The 19,221-nt window shown below is 35.9% G+C and overlaps 1 protein-coding gene across 1 annotated transcript in view; it reads right to left on the reverse strand.

Moving 5' to 3' along the window:
• Tio (zinc finger domain-containing protein tiptop) overlaps positions 1–18,878 on the reverse strand; it is a 119,955-nt gene extending 101,077 nt beyond the window's left edge. The window contains exon 1 of the mRNA XM_083056267.1: positions 18,860–18,878. The gene's annotated coding sequence lies outside the window, so the exon portion shown is untranslated. The remainder of the gene's footprint in view (positions 1–18,859) is intronic.
• Between the last annotated feature and the right edge of the window lie 343 nt (positions 18,879–19,221).

A 19,221-nucleotide genomic window follows, 5' to 3' on the forward strand; every position in this document is an offset into this window, starting at 1 on the left:
AAGCTGCCTATACCGGAGAAAAAGACGGTTTTCAATGCCGATACGATAGGCCATTTGATCGACGCGGCGCGTCTCGCGGCATTCGACGCTTATTGTATGCGCGCTCGTCTCAACTATATTCACCCACTCAACTTGTTTCATGGATTATCTCCCGCGTAACAAATTCACATATGACTCGTGTTAGAAAGTGTCCCATCATTTCCGCGACAAGAAATGATTATCGTTTGAAATCAATGACTGTCGATTATTATCTCAAAAGAATTTTTTATTATGTTTTATATATGTATGTATATTTGTATATATAATATTAGAAAATATTTTTCCATCTTGTGGTAATAATTTAGCAATCGATGAATAATATTCGAGCAGTTAGTTGCAGTTTCTAATAATACAATCTGATGCATAAAATTAATTAATTACGTTTATTAAAATCGATATATTTTGTCAATAAATAATTTCAATTAATAAAATTTCATATTTAGATTTATAAAATTTTAGATTTATAAAAGGCAAGAATTCATATATTCCCTTTCTTAAGTTAAATGTGTTAATTACGCAAGAATATTGACTTTCGATTCGAGTTATTCCAAGTTATTACGTAATTGCAATAATAATTGAAGCGACAAATTAATGAATGAAGAAGTTGTATCATATATTTTTATGTTAAATTTTATCACCGTAAATCCTAATAGTATTGCATATATGTATATATACATATATAAAAATATTACTAAAATTACAAAAAGCGAAAAAAACTTTTAATAATTTTGTAATTAATGGCGAGAAAAGCTCACACAGAGACCAATGATATGCATAGTTTAAAAACGTATATCAAACATGAAATAGACGTTGAATATGAAATCATATAAAAGATTAAATCAACTGAACGAGTGGCAATTTTTCATCATTGCAAACTTATTTTTCCCACTGTATATACATATATATATATATATACGCGAGTGGTCGCGTAGATCTTTCGCGTAGATCTTTCGCGATGATCGCACGAGTACGCAAAGCCAATTGGCTGCGTTTCTTGCGGCACACCGTCGCTCCGAGCAATTGACTTTGATCCGTCCGTGTACGCGCGTAACATTGAACGCAATTACGGTCAATTTACAATGCCTCCCCCTCCGTCCCGACCGGACCGGTAATCGCCCGTAGGTGGACAGGACAGGGCTGCGTATCGATTGCTTTGGGATTCTATCCGATATTTCCAACCAAACGCAACCAATTAACGCGCTGGCACGCGAGTGGCGACGCGTGGATGTATGCATTTCGTGTCCGCGAATATACGTTATCACGACCGTTATGATTTTTCATAGAAAGGGGGAACCCTGCCTTGTTAAACGCTCCCCATATACCGAATCGTTCATCTAACATGAATCAACCGTTTTAACAGATTCTAACTAAACTTTTCGAGACAATACGTAACCAAAAGTTTCAGCGAAAAAATACCATTTTTGGAAAAAATGCATCGTTTCAAATTAATGCAATCATATTCATATGTATTTTCTATCAAGTATTTTGTGTTTTTCTCAATGTGTTGGAGCTTATAAATGAACCGCTGCAACAATTACAGTTAGAGTTTTATAATTTTATCGATTGTTTAATTTTGTTAAAATATTCACACACAATGATTTTTTAATAATATATATAAATGTCTTTACGTTTAAATATATATGAATCATCCGCGTTCATGGAATAAAAGCCAACAAAGAAATAGCCAGAGACGCGACACCTGCCATCTCATCTTCGATACAACCCCGCAATCATCCACGCACGATCATCACGAGGCGCAAAAATTTATCGGTCGCATCGACGCGGCAATTCGTAATTTTCATCTTGACTCCTTTCAGTCACGGTATCGACGAACTCGAGGAGAGCTCTTAGAAAGCGTTCCGAGCGATTCTCGGTGCGAGCGTGATGATGCGGGGTAGCGCCGAGAGCGTATAGGCTGTTTCGTGCCCAGTCACCGTTAAAGCCCGCGGATTCGAGTGGACGTGACTCTTCGTATAATATTACATCCTATTAGGGATCGGAGTAACTGCCGGGCGAAACGCGACAGCGGACGATAAACGGAAGGGGCAGTGCCTCAAGATGCGTGCTATCCAGCCGTCACACGTGAAATAATATGACATTTCGCGGCTAAAACGTACGGTCCCGCTCTATCCCGCCTATTTAGCGTGCATTACGGTTCGGATACTGCATTATGCGTATGCCGCAACATTGGTGTATTCGAGTACTCCCGCCAATGTTCAATTACTTTTATTCCCGCGTCCCTATCATCGTATCATGCCGATCGCGCCGAGAGATTAGGCTTCTCGACCTGTCTATGCTATCACTTTCCAAGAGTTGAACGCACGCTCTTAACGTGAACAAGTGATGGAGAGAGAGAGAAAGAAAGAGAAAGATTGTCTCAATATAGATATATAAATCCGTATAAATCTAGAAAAATTTTTCTACGAAATTTGTATAATTTTATAGAGATCAGTATTGATTTAGAAATTATGCAAATATATGATATAGCATAAAGTGTTCTTAATTCTTCATTCTTTGTATTATTTATAGATTCTTTAACCAATGCTTTTTGGATTCAACTTTATAAAAATTAAATCAATTTTTTTAAATAAGAATAAAATGTCATATATTCTTAGAATATATTTTCTGGAAGAATATAATAAAGATATAGAAACTAAATTCTCTCTTTCTATGCAAAAGAAGGGGCTATAATTTTTCGACTATAATTTTTATATATTTTCAATTTATAAAATGTTCATCGATTACATAGTCATTTTCATCTTGTTGCACTCATCCCCCTACGCAGGTATTACCGCGTTTTGTATCAGTCTAAATTTTGTGGTATATACATCAAGGAAGTTGATAATTCACAACGAACGAAAATATTATACGCAACTATTAAACGAATGCACCTATTTAATCATTAATTAATTTAATGTGTAAATAATTGACAACAAAATTTTACAATTAATTAGTATATTTAATATTGCTTAAATCAGCCATAATTAATTTTGTGATTTATTATATTTATTATCTGTTAGATTTTGTTTGAAGAAAGTATATGTTCTCTTCGAACATATTCTTACATGTTCTTTATACATAAATAAAAAAAGAAACATACTCCAACACATACTAAGCATATTCGTTCTTTACACGAAAATTCTGACAAATAATAAATTACAAAAATTATTAATTATACCTAGCTTATATTAAGCAAAATATTAAACATAATTGTAAAATTTTCCATGTACCGACAGTAAATCAAATATCTCAGCGTCATTCATTATCACACTCCAGTTGGAAATTTCTTTTTCATAGCGCAGTTTTAGTCAATGTAGCGCGCATTGTCGTCTGTTTGAGAAAAAGGCAGAAGAAAGAGTAGTAAGCAAGAGACGGCATATCGCGTTCTTTCGAGGGGATGGACGGGCGGAGCGGATCGTACCGAAGGAAAATTTCGACTATAAATAGTAGTGTATTCTAAACGAGGTACAGAAAGCGCATTGGATCTAAATTATGAATTTCATCAGCGGCAGGTCTGCCGTTTCATTCCGCGTTTTAGCCTCCCCCTGACGGCTCCCACCGTCTTGTCTCTCCTACACCCTCCTCTTCATCTTCCATGAACTGGCTGGCCGCGTCGCCCCCTCGCCCTACCCCCTTCCTGCGCCATCCCCGCACGATACCTTTTAGCGCGCGGGCACGGGAGATGAAAAGTTCTGGCGAAGACATAAAAATGCGGCGCTGCATTTCCCTTTTAAAATAACGCCCTTTGCTCCTTTTTCAGTTTATTATTATCAAGTCGTGCAGCTTGCATTCTCCGCTCTCGCGGCCTTCGCCACTCGTCTCTCGTCCACCCTCTCACCCTCGCACCGAAGATACCAACGGCGCCTTAGGCACGTATAACACGCTAAAACTACCCTCTTGCTCCCAACCCCCTTGCTCGCCACCCTACTTGCTCCCGCGCAAACCGTAGAACTGTATTCGTATATATAACTTCATGTTTAGCAAGTTTTCGTTATGAGAATTAACGCCTCGTGTTTATCCAAGTAAGTATACGAACGGAGGGCTGTCGTTGAGGCGCGATTGCTTTTCGAAATATCCCTAGATAATCGATATCGATCGGTTGCATGATCTTTGTTTCACAATGATTTTACATATAATTGTAGTCACTTTTACGCATTCAAGCTGTTTCACAGCATTGTTTGCTTTAAAAAAAATAAGCTTGATGACAAGATTTAACAAATAATAGTATCTCTTTTAAAATTAATAATAATTAATCTTATTGTTGGAAGATAAATTTAAAGAAGCATCTGATTGATATGGAATAAATTTTTCGACATCATTGACATCGATATATTTTCTAAATGATCGTATATATATATCATGCATTTATGCGAGCATAAAATTTCTTGCAACTCTTAAGGCGCTCATAAATTTTACTCAAACGAGTAATAATGCTCCAAACATTTATGTATATATATAAAATTGAAATAATTATAAGAAATTAGAGCGAGCACCGCGGGTGGAAAATTTCTCTACTGACCGAATGTGAAAGCCGCCGTGGCAGCTTTACTTACAGCTCCGCGTCACCGTGAATCATCCGTGATCGGGTTCTACCTGTCGCTACAGGTATACGCATTTGATATAAATAAGAGAGTCGGGAGGGAACGGATGAAGAGGAGGTGAAAGAGAAGAAAACGATGAAGAGACGAAGTTTTTCGGGCAGCCGCAGACATCGTGTCCACCTTCCCAATAAATAACGAGATAATCTTCAGTGAAATCAGGGGAGTTATGTCCGCCATAAAGATTGACCCGCGTTGTGGGTATGCACAGGTAAGATCGCACGTGGAAGGAGCGCACGCACACAAATCCGAATGATTTACCGATAATTATCGAGCATTCCTGATTTTCTGAAACAGCGAGGGAAAGAAAGGGGAAGGAGTCTCTCCGTCTCTCTCGTGGAAGGATTTTGAATGAAACAGGAGGCAGCATCACACGTTCCCGTTTTCACGACAGGTTTAAGTTGACATCGTAGCATTGAGGCAGATAGCACCGAAGGATAGAAGCGCGTCGTTTCGTCGGAAATTTAGGGAAATTAATTCTTAATAACCGAGCGTTTAAACATCGCTCCGCAAACTGCTATTTTCTCTCGTCGCGCATATTTTTTACCGTTCGCGATGATGTCCAGAAATGCATTGCTCGCGTAAAAATAAATCGCTCGTACATTCCTGTCCCACTTTTAAGCTCTCGTGTTTCGCCACGTTTTAAGACATAATCATATTACGCTTCATAATAAATATTATACATATATTTGACATTTATTAAAATAAAATAATATATTGCAGACGTGATAATAAAATATAAAATTGACAATATTACTATTAGTAGCATTTTTCTTTTTTAAAATGTATTCTATAGTTCTGCGATATCTATATTAGTTATGCGAGATTTGTGATGTGTGTATGCTTATGACAGTTGTAAACAACAATAAGTAGAACAAATAAACGGCAAAGAAAACATATTTTTAATAATATATTGTCACATGTCAACTCAATAGATTTACTAATCAATACTATAATAATAAAGCGTAATAAATAATAATAATTATTAATCAGATTTTGTAAATTTAGATATTATAATAGTGACAAGTTATAATGCATAGCCGTGCACTCAACGACACAAAACTGAGATTTCCAAATATTTTAGTAAAATGTCAGACTTTATATTTACAGAAAAAGAAGAAATCTTCATGAAGATTGTGTAAGTGCATATATGTATTTCTTCTTATAAATTCAAAATATATAGTTATCAAAATATAACACTCACTATTCTCCAATTCCAGCAAAGTTCAAATAGTTACTTTTCTAGTTTTCAAATATACCAGCCGATAGAAACTTTAAAAACTTGATTCGAAAGTTTTATATACATATATGTATATAGCTAACAATAAGATCAAAATCAGATTTCAACTAGTGTTTAGTAAAAAAGTCAAACTTTGAATCACATTGTAGAGAATTAAAGAGTGTGTTTTATGAAGAAGAAATTCGTTAAATGTAAATTATTCACAAAAAACTTGCCCCCAATCAAGTCCAAAAACTGCGTTAACATCATCCAGCTCTTTCGTGCGGTCTCTGTGAGATTCGAGACAAAGGGCGATCTCGAGTCCGTCAGTGACGTGACCTTGAATCTTATGACCGTGTGACGCGAGGAAGCTGGCCCCCGGCTGGTCCAGAGGCGCTGCGCGGTAAATCTATTTATAGGCGCACCGACAAAAACACGAATGACGACGACGACGGGGCGCGAAGTGCCTCCTTCGGATTTCGGAAGAGACTGGAGATTGTGCGAGAGAAAGAGAGAGAGAGACGCAAAGCTGCTGGAAGGGGAAAAATAAGGAGGATGAAAGTGGAACGAAAGAGAGTGAAAGAGAGAAAGCGGTGGAAGAGCTGAGAACTCGATCGGGCGCAACGCATGCGAAAAGAGGAAAGAAACTGTCGATCAAACGTCGCGAGCGTCCAAGGCGTCTGTCTGGAACGAAGACGTCTCCATCAGCCGTCAGATCGAGCAACACGCTCTTCTCGCTCTTTTCATTTTTATATTATTACCTCAGGACCGTATCGATTCCCGGCATCTCTGTCGGTTTAGGTTACAATTGCATATCAAGTAAAAAATAATATTAAGCCATACATCGCGCCATCGATGCATTCTAAAAATTTCACTTGCTGAAGATGTGCATTTTATAACTGTAACTCGTAATACAATTTTTCAATTTGATGCTTTCGATGCAATGTAAATTATGTTTTGAAACTTAAAAAGACAAATGTTTCTATATTTGTTCATATAATGTAACCAATATCAAGAGCTCATTCGTGTTTTTATTTTTTCGTTTTTTAAAAAAACCTCTTTAAGACTCCCTGTTTGACTATACTTGAAGACAACATTGTGATATCTTTCATAATGTATACGGAATAGACGCGAGAACGACGCCCACGTTTTCGTATATATCTGAAAGGAGCAATTATAATTAATCGACATAGATGAGCACGTGCGACAAAAAACGATGTGCCGATAACGATGCACACTTCCGCTTCATTCATTTTATATGAGCTTATTCGTTTCTAACATAGACACTCGGTGTCTTGTTCGATCCATGACCCATTTAAGTCAATAATTTATAGATTTATACGATCGCGATATCTATCACGTGCTGCGTCGCAGTAATAGCTTTTGCAGTACGTGGCGGCTTGTAAACTGTCATCGGCAAAAATAAAATTGCTTTCAAGATGAAGATTCAAACAATCTAAATAAATATTATAACACGCGTTTTTTGGTATAAATATCGCGAGAAAAGATATATGATCATTGAGAATAGTTATCACACATAACAGTTGAATTAGAGGTCGAACTTGTGTGTGAATGTGTGTGACACTAACTTGTAACTAGTTCACACAATGTTTCTATACGAATCTACTTTTGAGCAATACACATGTGTATCGCGAATTGATTGTTGCATACGAAGCGCGCGTTTTTCATGCGCATAAAGCTAATTACGGGCGAGTACAACATCGCACCACGAGAAAATGATCCAATAAAACGCTGGCATAGTCGGTGACAAAAGTCGCGTAACATCGCGTAATATTGCAGTTAGATGCGACGCGGTTCAACGTATGATTATCCGTTCCCTCGAGAGTCAATTCACGAGAACCGAAAAGAGGGAAAAGATGAAGAGAGACGGGGAAGCGAGGTCGGTTATTAGCTAGCCGTTGTTGTCGTTTTATTTTCGTGCTCAATTAGCAAATATCATTCCGTAATGCAACGTGACGCGGACCCTCCTTTGTGCAGCTGCATCGGCATCGAAAAAAACGGAGAGAAGTCGACGGACGAGGGAGAAGCGGATAGAAGAGGGAGGCTAAGAGAGAGAAAGAGAGAGAAAAGTAACGGGGAATTTTTTATCGACCCTTTAATCGAGCCGCGCGCCGGATAATGCTTGCAGTTATACGTAATAATTATAGTCGCACGACATTGTACCGATCACGGTGATATATGTATATGCCGCGTGCACCTCTATATTCGATAGTCGAAAAGCGGCATCGATCCGACGATTTAAATGCGCGCAGCTTCGCATCTTGAAGCTCTTCGAAGCGTCGTATATGTATATTCGCGATACCGCGTGCATTGTAAATTACATATGTAACGATCAATTACTTAGCTGGGTCCCGCGCGATGTAGTTCCCGATGGGTGCAGCGGCGCGAATAGCGCCAAGATGCTAATGCGACTCTCGCGCGCAAATTAAGCTTATTTATACCCATTGTGCACTTCCTTTTATTCGGGTTGTAAAGACACGGTCGCGAGAATCGCGTAAATACCTCACGTGCGGCGTAATGAACGAGGAAACAATTATCGCGCGAGAGAGAGAAAGAGAGTAGAGCCCTGAACCCTCGCAAAACCGGAGATCGTTAATATTCATAAAGTGACTCCTGCTCGGAAAGAAATGGATCGAATTGATTGGACGAAATGTACAATCGGCACCAGTCGATTGTATCTTCTCAATTAACATTTTTATCGGCCAAGGTGTTGCACTTTCGCCGAGAAACTTGTCCGGTCCCGATCATCGCGCACCGATATCCCGGATTTTAGCCAAGGATACGTTGCGCGCCGGAAACAATTTATTATAACATATATATATATATATATATATATAAACATATACGTTCGCTTTTTATTACGTTTTCATGCGTCGCAATATGCGCGCCGAATGCGGTCGATAATTGCGTACGGCGCTCATTATTCGACCCGACCAATCGGATCTCTCATTGATTTGGGAGTGAACGGAAGGATAACTTTTAATTGAATTCTTTTCGTATAGACTTTACCACTTTAGAGACACGCGTTGTAATTTATTCAAGCCAACAACCCGAGATTTGCATTCTGCGCACATTTAAAAGAAAATATCCTAAATTTCTAAAATACAAGTACCACTCATGTTGCAAATTTAGGCTGTATTAATTGACTTTAATGGATATGTGTGTGTATGTGTATGTATGATATTAAAGAATATGAGAGCTCTCAAAAAGCATGAAAGTCAAGTATAAATTGAGCAGGGGGTCAGTCGAGATATTCTATCGTCCTGCAACATGAGTTCGAATAAAGATTGCTACTTTTTTGCGTGTTGCGACGAACGTGAAAAAATATTACCAGTATAAAAAAGACGGCGCTTGTTGTAGGCAAAAACATAATTCTAATAGTTGACACATTTAGATTCATTTAGAATACACAAACATCCATTGTCACGTGGGCTGCGGGACCAGCAGCTGAAAGTCCAGACCCGAATCGAACCTCGCATTTCGAAGCCGCACACGTTTTGTGGCATGCATATAAAAAGACCTCGACCGTAACACCTTGACAATCATATACACGTCAGCGCGGCAGTGAAAGCAGAAAATAGCGTAAAGATAGAAAAACTGTGAAGATCCGAAAAAGGGTTAAAAAGGACGCACCAAAAGGAGGCGTCAATAATAAAACAGAAGAAATAGAATAGGCAGGACATAAAGCATCGAAGAGGGAGCCGAAGAAACGAATCGGTCGGCAGTGCACGGTGGTCAGTCAGGTCGATGTCAGTCCGCTAATTGGCAGCCGTGTCGCATAGAAGTAGCCCGGAGCCGGTTTGTGTAGCTGGCTGGCTCATCGCGTAATTCGTAAGCGGTTCTTGCCCCCTCTTTCCCGGCGCGTCTCTCTTTCTCCGTCTCGATTCTCTTCGGTTACCATCAATTTTGCATCTCTTTTTATCTTGCTACCTTCTCTTCGTTCACTTTCATCAATGCGATCCCACCGAGATAGAAATTAAATATGGCAATTTAGAAATTATATTATAGTTATATAGTTTTTTAATATAATATGTATATATGTATATACATGTACATAAATATATTTCTATTTTATCTAATTTCCATGTATCTCATATAAGATGGGATCTCACTATTATAAACGATATCAAAAAGTATATTGTAAAATATAGCTATTAAAATTAATTTGGAATAAAAACAGAACGTTTTGAAATTTATAATTGAAATTTACGAAGCAAAAATCACAATATTCGATGTTAAATATTCGAAACCATTTCGAAAAACAATAGCTTATAAGTATAAATCCAATTTTCATAAAACTAGTTTTGTTAGCTTTAAAATTTGATAGTCGTAATACAAAATTGATGGTATCAATTACAAAATTAATACATTAATCCCATTAGAAATATGAATAGAATATCAATATAAATTAGATAATAATCATTATCAGATTATAGTCATGTAATGCATCTGCATTAAATATTTTATAGCAATCATATGTATAGAAACATAAAATAATATAGGAAAAAATATATATCCTATATATAAATACACACACACACACACACACACACACACACACACACACACACAAGCATGAATAATTTAAAAATGCCGCTTGTGTGGCAGCAATAGTAGCAATTTAATACGAGCCTGTATCTTTCGAATATCCGGAATATAGAAAATTTATTATCACCAATTTACACTGTCATTATCGTGACTAACAGCTTTCAATGATGAATGATACGGAAAAATATTGTTAATACAGCAAAACATATTGCAATTGTGATGCGATTAATTCAAATATGCGTCTAATGCAACATTATACATGGCAGAATTGAAAAGCTTCTTTATATTATTCTTAATATATTTTTGAAATTAAATATATGCATGGTAAAAAACGTGGATTGAGCATTTCGATTAGAATTAGATTTAATGCATTATACAAATGGATTAAACTTACTTATCCCAAGATTGATCTACATCTAACACTAAATATCCCGAAATAGCGATATAACGAACCGCAAATATACGGCGCACACCTTACTATCACGCTTCTCTCTATGCGTTTATGCGTTACGCGTGGGCGACTCCAACGAAACGGATGACAAGACAGAGAAATGGACGCGAGTTGACGAGACGCGCGGACGTATTCTCACTCGCATACCTACTCCGTTAGCTTGTGTAGAACACTGGGACAGACTGGGTGGTCCTTTCGCGTCTGTTCACATACGTAACATGCGCGAGTGTGTTTCCGAGATGCTTTTTCTATCAATCGTAATTCAAGATTGCTACGAAACTTGCCTCAAGTACTTTTTATTGACTGCATAGGGCACATGTATATATAGCTTAAACAAAATATATCACTAGGAATCCAATTCGTTTTCTGAATAAAAATATTATTTTTAATTTTATATTTTCCCTCTCTTTATATCCCGATGTAAGATTTAAGTTTTTTTTTAAATATTAAATATATATATATATATATATATACGTAAAAATATTATTACTATTGTTATTACTTTTTATTATAATGACAAAAGTAAAAAATATAAAAGTACAAATATCGTTAAATTAATTTATAATTAGACTAACTTTTTTTAAACTTAAAATTAAATTAATTCGGAAATAGAATTTCGGAAAAGTAATGATGAGTTTGAAAAGATATGATTGGATATATTGTTACACATACATGTAAGTATATTGATTTGTTCGTGGAAAATGTTTGGAAATATTGAAAAGAACACGTTTATAAGAAGAGACAGCAACTGACACGTACTAAAACCGCTTTTGTAGCGTGTGTCTGAAGGCTGATGGATGTTCGCAACTCGAGATTGACGGGCACCTTTAAGTACCTTTTGTTAATGCCGCTTGCCGTATCGAGTATTAGGCGAGTCATTAATGAAAGAGTAATTTGTCCGTCATCTTTCGCATGTCGGAGCGCGATGAAAAGGATTAGAGTCGGCAATTTTTTATCTCGAAACTTTGACGGAGCTTTCATACATTTCGGTGCCACAATATGCGTCTAGCAGTACACTCGCTCGAAGAACTTTAAACGTCACCGGCAGAGACGGAAGATGACGTTGGTGCACGGTATAGAGAGCAATAGAGATGGAGATGGTTACTTTATAGTGTGTTGTTGATTTTGAACGGATCGCCTGTCGTCGGCAACTCAAGATTGATAGAAAGCTTTAAGCTTTCACATTCCGATATAGAGCTACTCTCCCATTAATTTCGAGCCAATACTTTTATAAAATGTTGGTCTTTAACTCAACTTAATTTTCGATGAAAAATATTTTCACACTTCTCGCGGTGTCGTGACGTCGTTCTTCACGCGAGCGTTCGTTAAGAGAATGTCCGTCCGTCAGTAGCAAGCGCGGAAGATGACGTTAGAGTATGGTACAGGGAGACGGAGAGCGGTAGGTGGAGGCGACTCCTATCTGCACCGTGGCTGACACCTGACGGATAGCCTGGCGTCGGCAACGCGGGATATTAATTTGGTAATTTATGAGGCCCGATTAGGCACCGCTATCTGTCGAGCTAATGCGCGAGCCGTTGGCAGGTCATCGCCAAAGGGCCCTGAGTTTCCTGCCACTGGAGGCCCTTCCGCGTCAGGGACAACGCCGGGAGCTAAGGTCGAATATGCGATCCCGTTAACGCAGCGCAATGCTACGCGGTTTGTTACGCTCGCAGAAACGATTAGACATGAATGCTGAACGCGTGAAAATTATAATTGTAATCATATACTGAATTTAAAATGGAATTTCATCAAACTTAATCTTGCAATTAATATCTTTATAGGTATATTCTTGTAATTGCGTATATAAAATTATGTCAATCTAATTATCAGCTCTTTCATGAAAAACTTTACTAAAAAATCTATTATCAAATTTATATAAACATATATTATTAAGGTAAAATTATTAAATGTTTATACTAGATTACGCACATGATTATACGATTACAAATAATTATATAAATAATTGACATTATTTTCCTAAATTTAATATCTGATTTTTTCATTATTCCCATTTATAGAGACATTTAAGAGACTTTCTGTTTTAAATAAAAATAATAGCTAGTCTCTGATGTAATAAAAATTGTCGAAAGACCAATCTAATCGCGAAATCGTGCTTCGGCAGCTGTCATAAATCCACCGTTGTTTACTCGCATTTGCTTACTCGCGAGTGTTTCCCCGCGCATTTAGCGACAGGTCTGATCGACGAGTTTGCCAGTGCGACTTCGCTTCGACGATATATACAGGGCCTCTACCTTCGGCCTCGAATCGACCCACCTAAGCCGCGTTACTTCTGACATGTGATAGATGGATGCACAATGGAAGAACACGCGTGCGCGCGTGCGTGTTACCGCCGTCCGGATGTGTGGGTATCAACGTAGGTGGATGAGGATGAATGGCTCTCGTCAAACGGAAGGGACCGCCCGCCGTTTCGCGCCATAATACTCGTCTGCGTAAGAGGCATATAGTAGGTCGGCTTATTGATGACCACGCGGCTACTTACTTACGAGAGAACAAGATATCTACCGAGAGAGAGAGAGAGGAGAAAAAGAGATCCGACAAGAGTAGTCTGAAATATTTTTTCTTACCCCCGGGCTTTTTCACTCACGGTTCCTAAATAGAAAACGGCAATCTTTTGAGGAAGAAAGGGGCACGGAAATTTAAAATCGATTATTGTTTAAAATAGTTATTATTTCACTTTCCACTTCTAATTACACTTTATAAGAGACCCAACGAGACAGAAGACTTTAATGCTTGCAGAAAAGAATATTTTCACAAATATATATGGTCCGCTAAGAATTTTGTCGAAAAATGTTATTAGATATCAAACCTTTTCCGCACACATATTTATGTGTGAGATTCAACATTTTCAGCCTCGTAAAAAGAAGCAGAGAGTGGTTCAACATATACAGTGATAAATACGCGATGATTATATATCTTTCGTGCAATAAATTGTTTGATGCTACGCCTACATTTGCCGCGTTTATTGACTCCCCCTCGCGTCATCGTGAAACCGGACACGTTATCTTTATAAAACTCGCCGACTTCCTCGGCCGTGAAAGCGTTAATCGCGGGCGATCTTTCTCGCATATTATTTTCCGCCTGCCAGTCGCATTCCTGTGTATGCAAAAAAAAAAAAAAAATAAATAAATAAAAGAAAAAAAAGAACACACAAAGAAAACCATCGCGGTTTAAAAACGACGATTGAAAGCGCACGATGACAGCTAGCGAGAGACTTTTTAATTGCGAATCGATTTCGACATGCATCATAAACGCTTCGCGGGAACGCACTACGTACACGACCTACGCATTTATCGGAGAGAACTCTCGGAAGAGATTTTGCGATGATAATGTCTGACATCTATCATCGAGAAATTATGGCTTATTTCCTTTTATTCGCGATGTCACTCTATCATTATCACGTTATCTCGATAATTTATCGGTACGTGAACGCCACCAATTGGGAAATTAAGCAACACGGCCGTAGCATCGGGGAATGCTGATAAAAAGAAATCGAAAGAAAATGTCTGAAGCGAAACAGGAAGCGTCTGTCAGCAAGAAAACATTCTTACGTTTAGCACTTCGTAAAACAATGAAATCATACTCCACGCACGATTCTCTTATTTTGGTACCGCGCTGCCAATTTGTTTTCAAATCGATTAGATTCTTTATGTTTCGATGAATAATCGAAACGGAATAAAATTTGCTGTAACGATAGAAATAGGAAATTGTTGAAAGAAATTCGACGATTCAAATAAACATAGTTAACAATTAACTCTCTATACTCTAATATATTTATATTTTCAAATATATAAAATTTGAGATATGCCACGAGATATTTATACAAAATATATTTATACATTTAATTTAAAGCAAATTCATAATTTTTGTTTACATAAGCAATGAAAAATTTATTGAAAAAAATTAGATAAATGTAATATCTCTGTAAAAAAATTATTTGTAGAAAATTATTTATTCAAACAACTCACATAATTTCAGAACAAGAAGCTTGTAATTAACTACACTAATTTAAGAAAATTGAAAAATTCTTTATAAGAACACATTTTAAATTTCAAAGATTTGAAATCAAGATAATTTAGTGATGTTTAGAGATATTTGTTTAGAGTGATTTGATATAATACTATAATTATCGAGATGCATAATGTGCAATTCTGATAATTTATATTCAAATATATTAAATTCTCTTAGGAGAGAAAAAAGTGTCTCGTTACTTATGTTTATATTAAAAATATTTTATATTTTACTTTATATATTTTATATCAAAAATTAAGCAAACAAAATGAGATATTTTTTATGTATATACATATACCATTTAACAAATGTAACATTATATTAATTTTAGTCCAACTCTAAATTTTCAAATATATGTATACAATCTCTGTGAATATATTTGGCATAAAGAAATCTTAGTGCGGTCAATATTTAATTGCATTCGATTGCATTCGATTTAATGCGACCTTTAAACGCGTCTCGTGAACGATATGTAAAAAAGCGGAAATTGTCGGAACGACACGAGAGAGAGAAAGAGAAAGAGAAAGAAAAAGAAAAAGAGTGAAGGAGACAATAACCTGAAATAAAGCGAGAAAGACAAAAAAACCTTCAGCGGAGTGCCGATGCGAACAATGGTCGCCACAAATCAACGGGATTATGCTACTATTTCACACATGGATATGACCGACTCACCTGATAAATCAAGCTGTCGTTCGGCCACAATAAACAATAACATTTGGACGCCGGCTGGCGGGACGGCTGGTGCGACTCTTCTTCACTTAACTCGGTCATTCGCGTTTCGCGTCGCGTCGCGCCGCGCAACGATCGCACGTGTTATTTCGCCGTCCTCGGCCCTTTCGGATGCGTGCCGCTCCGCGCGATAATAAATCGATCGACGAGCGATATCGCGATGGACGCGTGCAAGAATGCCAGAGAGAAAGGCTCTCTTCGCTGGTACAAAATTTACACGGGAGAATCGATTTTGCATATTTGTTTTGCTCCTTGCGATCAATCGATTTTTCTTCATTCTTTTTCTCGTTTATATATTTGTGACAATCCTTTCAACGATATACTTTTAATAGATATTTCTACATATATTTCTTAAGTTATCTTAAATATCAATTTAAATAGAAATTGAAAGAATTTTATGTCAGGTATTTAGATTGTTTCAATTACGAAATTATCTAACATTTAAAACAATCAAAGAATATTAAAAAATTAAAAATAAAGTACTGAAAATTTAAATTAATTAATTAAATCTTATTTCCCATTTTTTAATTTCATAATATATATATTCACTAGAAAATTATATAAAGATTTATATACGTTTTCATCAGACAGATCTTTATTTATATATATTTATATATTTATTTGTTATGTCTGTAATAATCTAAAGGCGCTTAAATATTAATTAAAATTGCAGTTAATAGTTTCTAAAGTAAATGTATTTTTAAAAATTGAGACAAGGCAAGCATTTTAAGAAGTACAGATTCATTTCTACACTCCCACCTGCCCAAAAAAATATATAAAATTATATATTTAATTTATTAAGCAATTTAAAAGCAATCAAAGAAAGGATCCTTGTATTGAACACATTTAATATTTTATCAATATGTTTAATAATGCTTTTTTGCTTGCATTATACGATTGCGAGAGTTAATTCAACGAAACGAATGCTTCGAAAGGAAAGTATTTATATTCACGCACTGAGAGAGAGAGATTTGATACGATATATTGTATCTGCGTACAACTTAATTTTTCGATAATTTTATGATATTACTTACTTGAATAATGCCTGAAGTTCGCAAAGAATTTGACGAAATTGTCCTATCATCATTATCCATACGGTACACTATATCCACGTATAATACGACAATCGCCTGACACTTTTTTCAACATTCCCCATACTTTTCTTAGCATTCTCTCGTGTTTTTTCGGCACTCCAGACAACACATTTACTAGCGATATTTATAGTCTCTTCATTATATAGTCTCTTTAGTCACTTAAAATTGCAACTCTCTCTCTCTCTCTCTCTCGAATATGATGATGTAAGGGATTTAACATCGTAATATAATCACAACTGTAGCGTATTAAAATATTAATGGCGATTAAACGTTTTCGTTTCTTCGACCTTTATGATGCTCGATCGCGATTACATTTACACCACAAGCGTTCCAACGTTACGCAATAAACGACACGTACGCGCGACGCGACGTAGCTCGTGACGAGAGCTGTGACGCGTTTAAATATATCGACTCACGATTCCAAACTTTTCATTTTCGACACTAATAGTTCACATTCGATCGATTAAATCTACACCACAAACATCTCGACGTCACAAATAATTGCGCGCGACGAGACCAACTGACAATGAACGCGAACACGAATGTTTCGATTCCATTGAAACACTGTGGTCCGATTTCCGATTCCAACTATGTACCATGCGAATCAAATACGACTGTCGCGACGTGAATTTTTCTTTTACCCAAGAGCAGATTTTTTAAATTTTTGATTTAATCTCTGCTATCGTCGACCGAGTACTAACAATTAACAATAAATGAGAGCGAGAGACTGTATATTAAACATGTAGAAACAGGCCGTGCACGAGTGGGGGAAGGGAAAGGGGAAGATCCGCGAAGCTCGATGGCTCGGCCGCTTTGTTTACAATGTAATGTAAGAAGATTCAACAGTACGAATAGCTGATTCGTTTAGACATGTAAGCATATGGATTGTTCGTGCGTTTACTTCTATTAAATGCGACATTAATATAGAGTACGAATATCATATATAATTTTTATATCAATAATTATTATAACAAACGCATTATACTCATTAGATGATTATCATTCTGATAGTATTATAGATTGATAGTGTACATAATGCATTTATATGATGCGATAAACATTATGACAAATTTTAACACGATAGTCGAGACAGAGATTGTATAAATAACTATAAAAGGTAATACTGAAGGAGAGCTCCGTTCTCTTCGATTTGCCGAAACTTTACAATATTGTGTATTTTTGTGCGTAAAAAACACAAATCTGTAAATTAAACTTGTCGCTCTCAAGTAGGAAAAAGGACGAATTTTAATTTACAAATTCGTGTTTCACGCACAAAAATACAAAATATTGTAAAGTTTCGGCAAAATCGGAAAGGACGGAGCTCTCCTTCAGAGTATTACCCAAAATTCTTACAGAGTTTATTACTACTTTAGGTAAATTTCTATATTAACGTCATCACTTCCGATTTGCTTCAAAATTTACATGAAGCTCCTTTTTAGTCTACAATTAATATATATTAATATATATTTTCACATCATATATATATATCTTTGTCGACCACAAAGAAGCTTCCTGTAAATTTTGAAGCAAATCGGAGATGATGACGTTAATATAGAAATTTGCCTTTCGAGTATATAAAAGCATTTACGATTCCTAAAATAATACTTTTCCCAGGGATTATCGCTGTCGCCCAAATCAAACATAAGTCGCAATGAAAACAACATATCTGATCTGAATTTCCTATGAAATAAAATCCTGCCTCCGCTAATTGCTTCTTAGGGTAATATTTCGTTCGAGATCATGACCGAGAAAAATCGACATTAATCTTTTTCGCTACTCCGAGATTAAGCAATTATTTTTACAAATTTGATATTATAAAAAAGAACAACACTAAACAATTTAGTGAAAGATTTGGCTTATCAATCATAAAGAAATACTCATATATATTCGAGATAAAATCGGTAAAATAAAAAAAGTAAAAATAGCAATTAAGTGTTACTCGGAACAAGGATGCATATACATCATTTTATCATATAATTTCTTAAATCTTTTTTTATATAAAGTTAACGTATAATTTCTTAACTCTTTTTTCGAAATTGTGCTCTAGTTAATTTCTGGTTTTGGATTAATCTACATACCTATAATGTACATACAGATGTTATATGTATATGTATACATGCAATACACTCACCGATACGATGCGTAACAGCGGAGCTCTACAGTACAAAGCGTTGATCTATAACATAATAAAAAACACAAATTACACGTATATAAAATATATAGTTTTCAAAATAATTAATATTTGAAAAAGTCAATAATGTGCAATGAAACTTTTATTCGTGCCGTAAAATATATTTAATTAAATTAGATCATAAAAATTATTAAACTTTTTAATTATTTTTTAGATCTAAAAATTTATATAAAATATAATAAAATATAATAAATTTTTTCATTATAAATTATCTAATTACAATAAAATTTAATGTAATAATTTTTCTTATTTTTCTGCAAATTACCTTATCCATAAATATCGAAATTTATTCTTTTTCCCAA

Source organism: Prenolepis imparis, unplaced genomic scaffold (assembly GCF_030444845.1).
Source record: "Prenolepis imparis isolate NDT839.2.m4 unplaced genomic scaffold, iyPreImpa1.0 SCAF_17, whole genome shotgun sequence".
Taxonomy (NCBI): domain Eukaryota; kingdom Metazoa; phylum Arthropoda; class Insecta; order Hymenoptera; family Formicidae; genus Prenolepis; species Prenolepis imparis.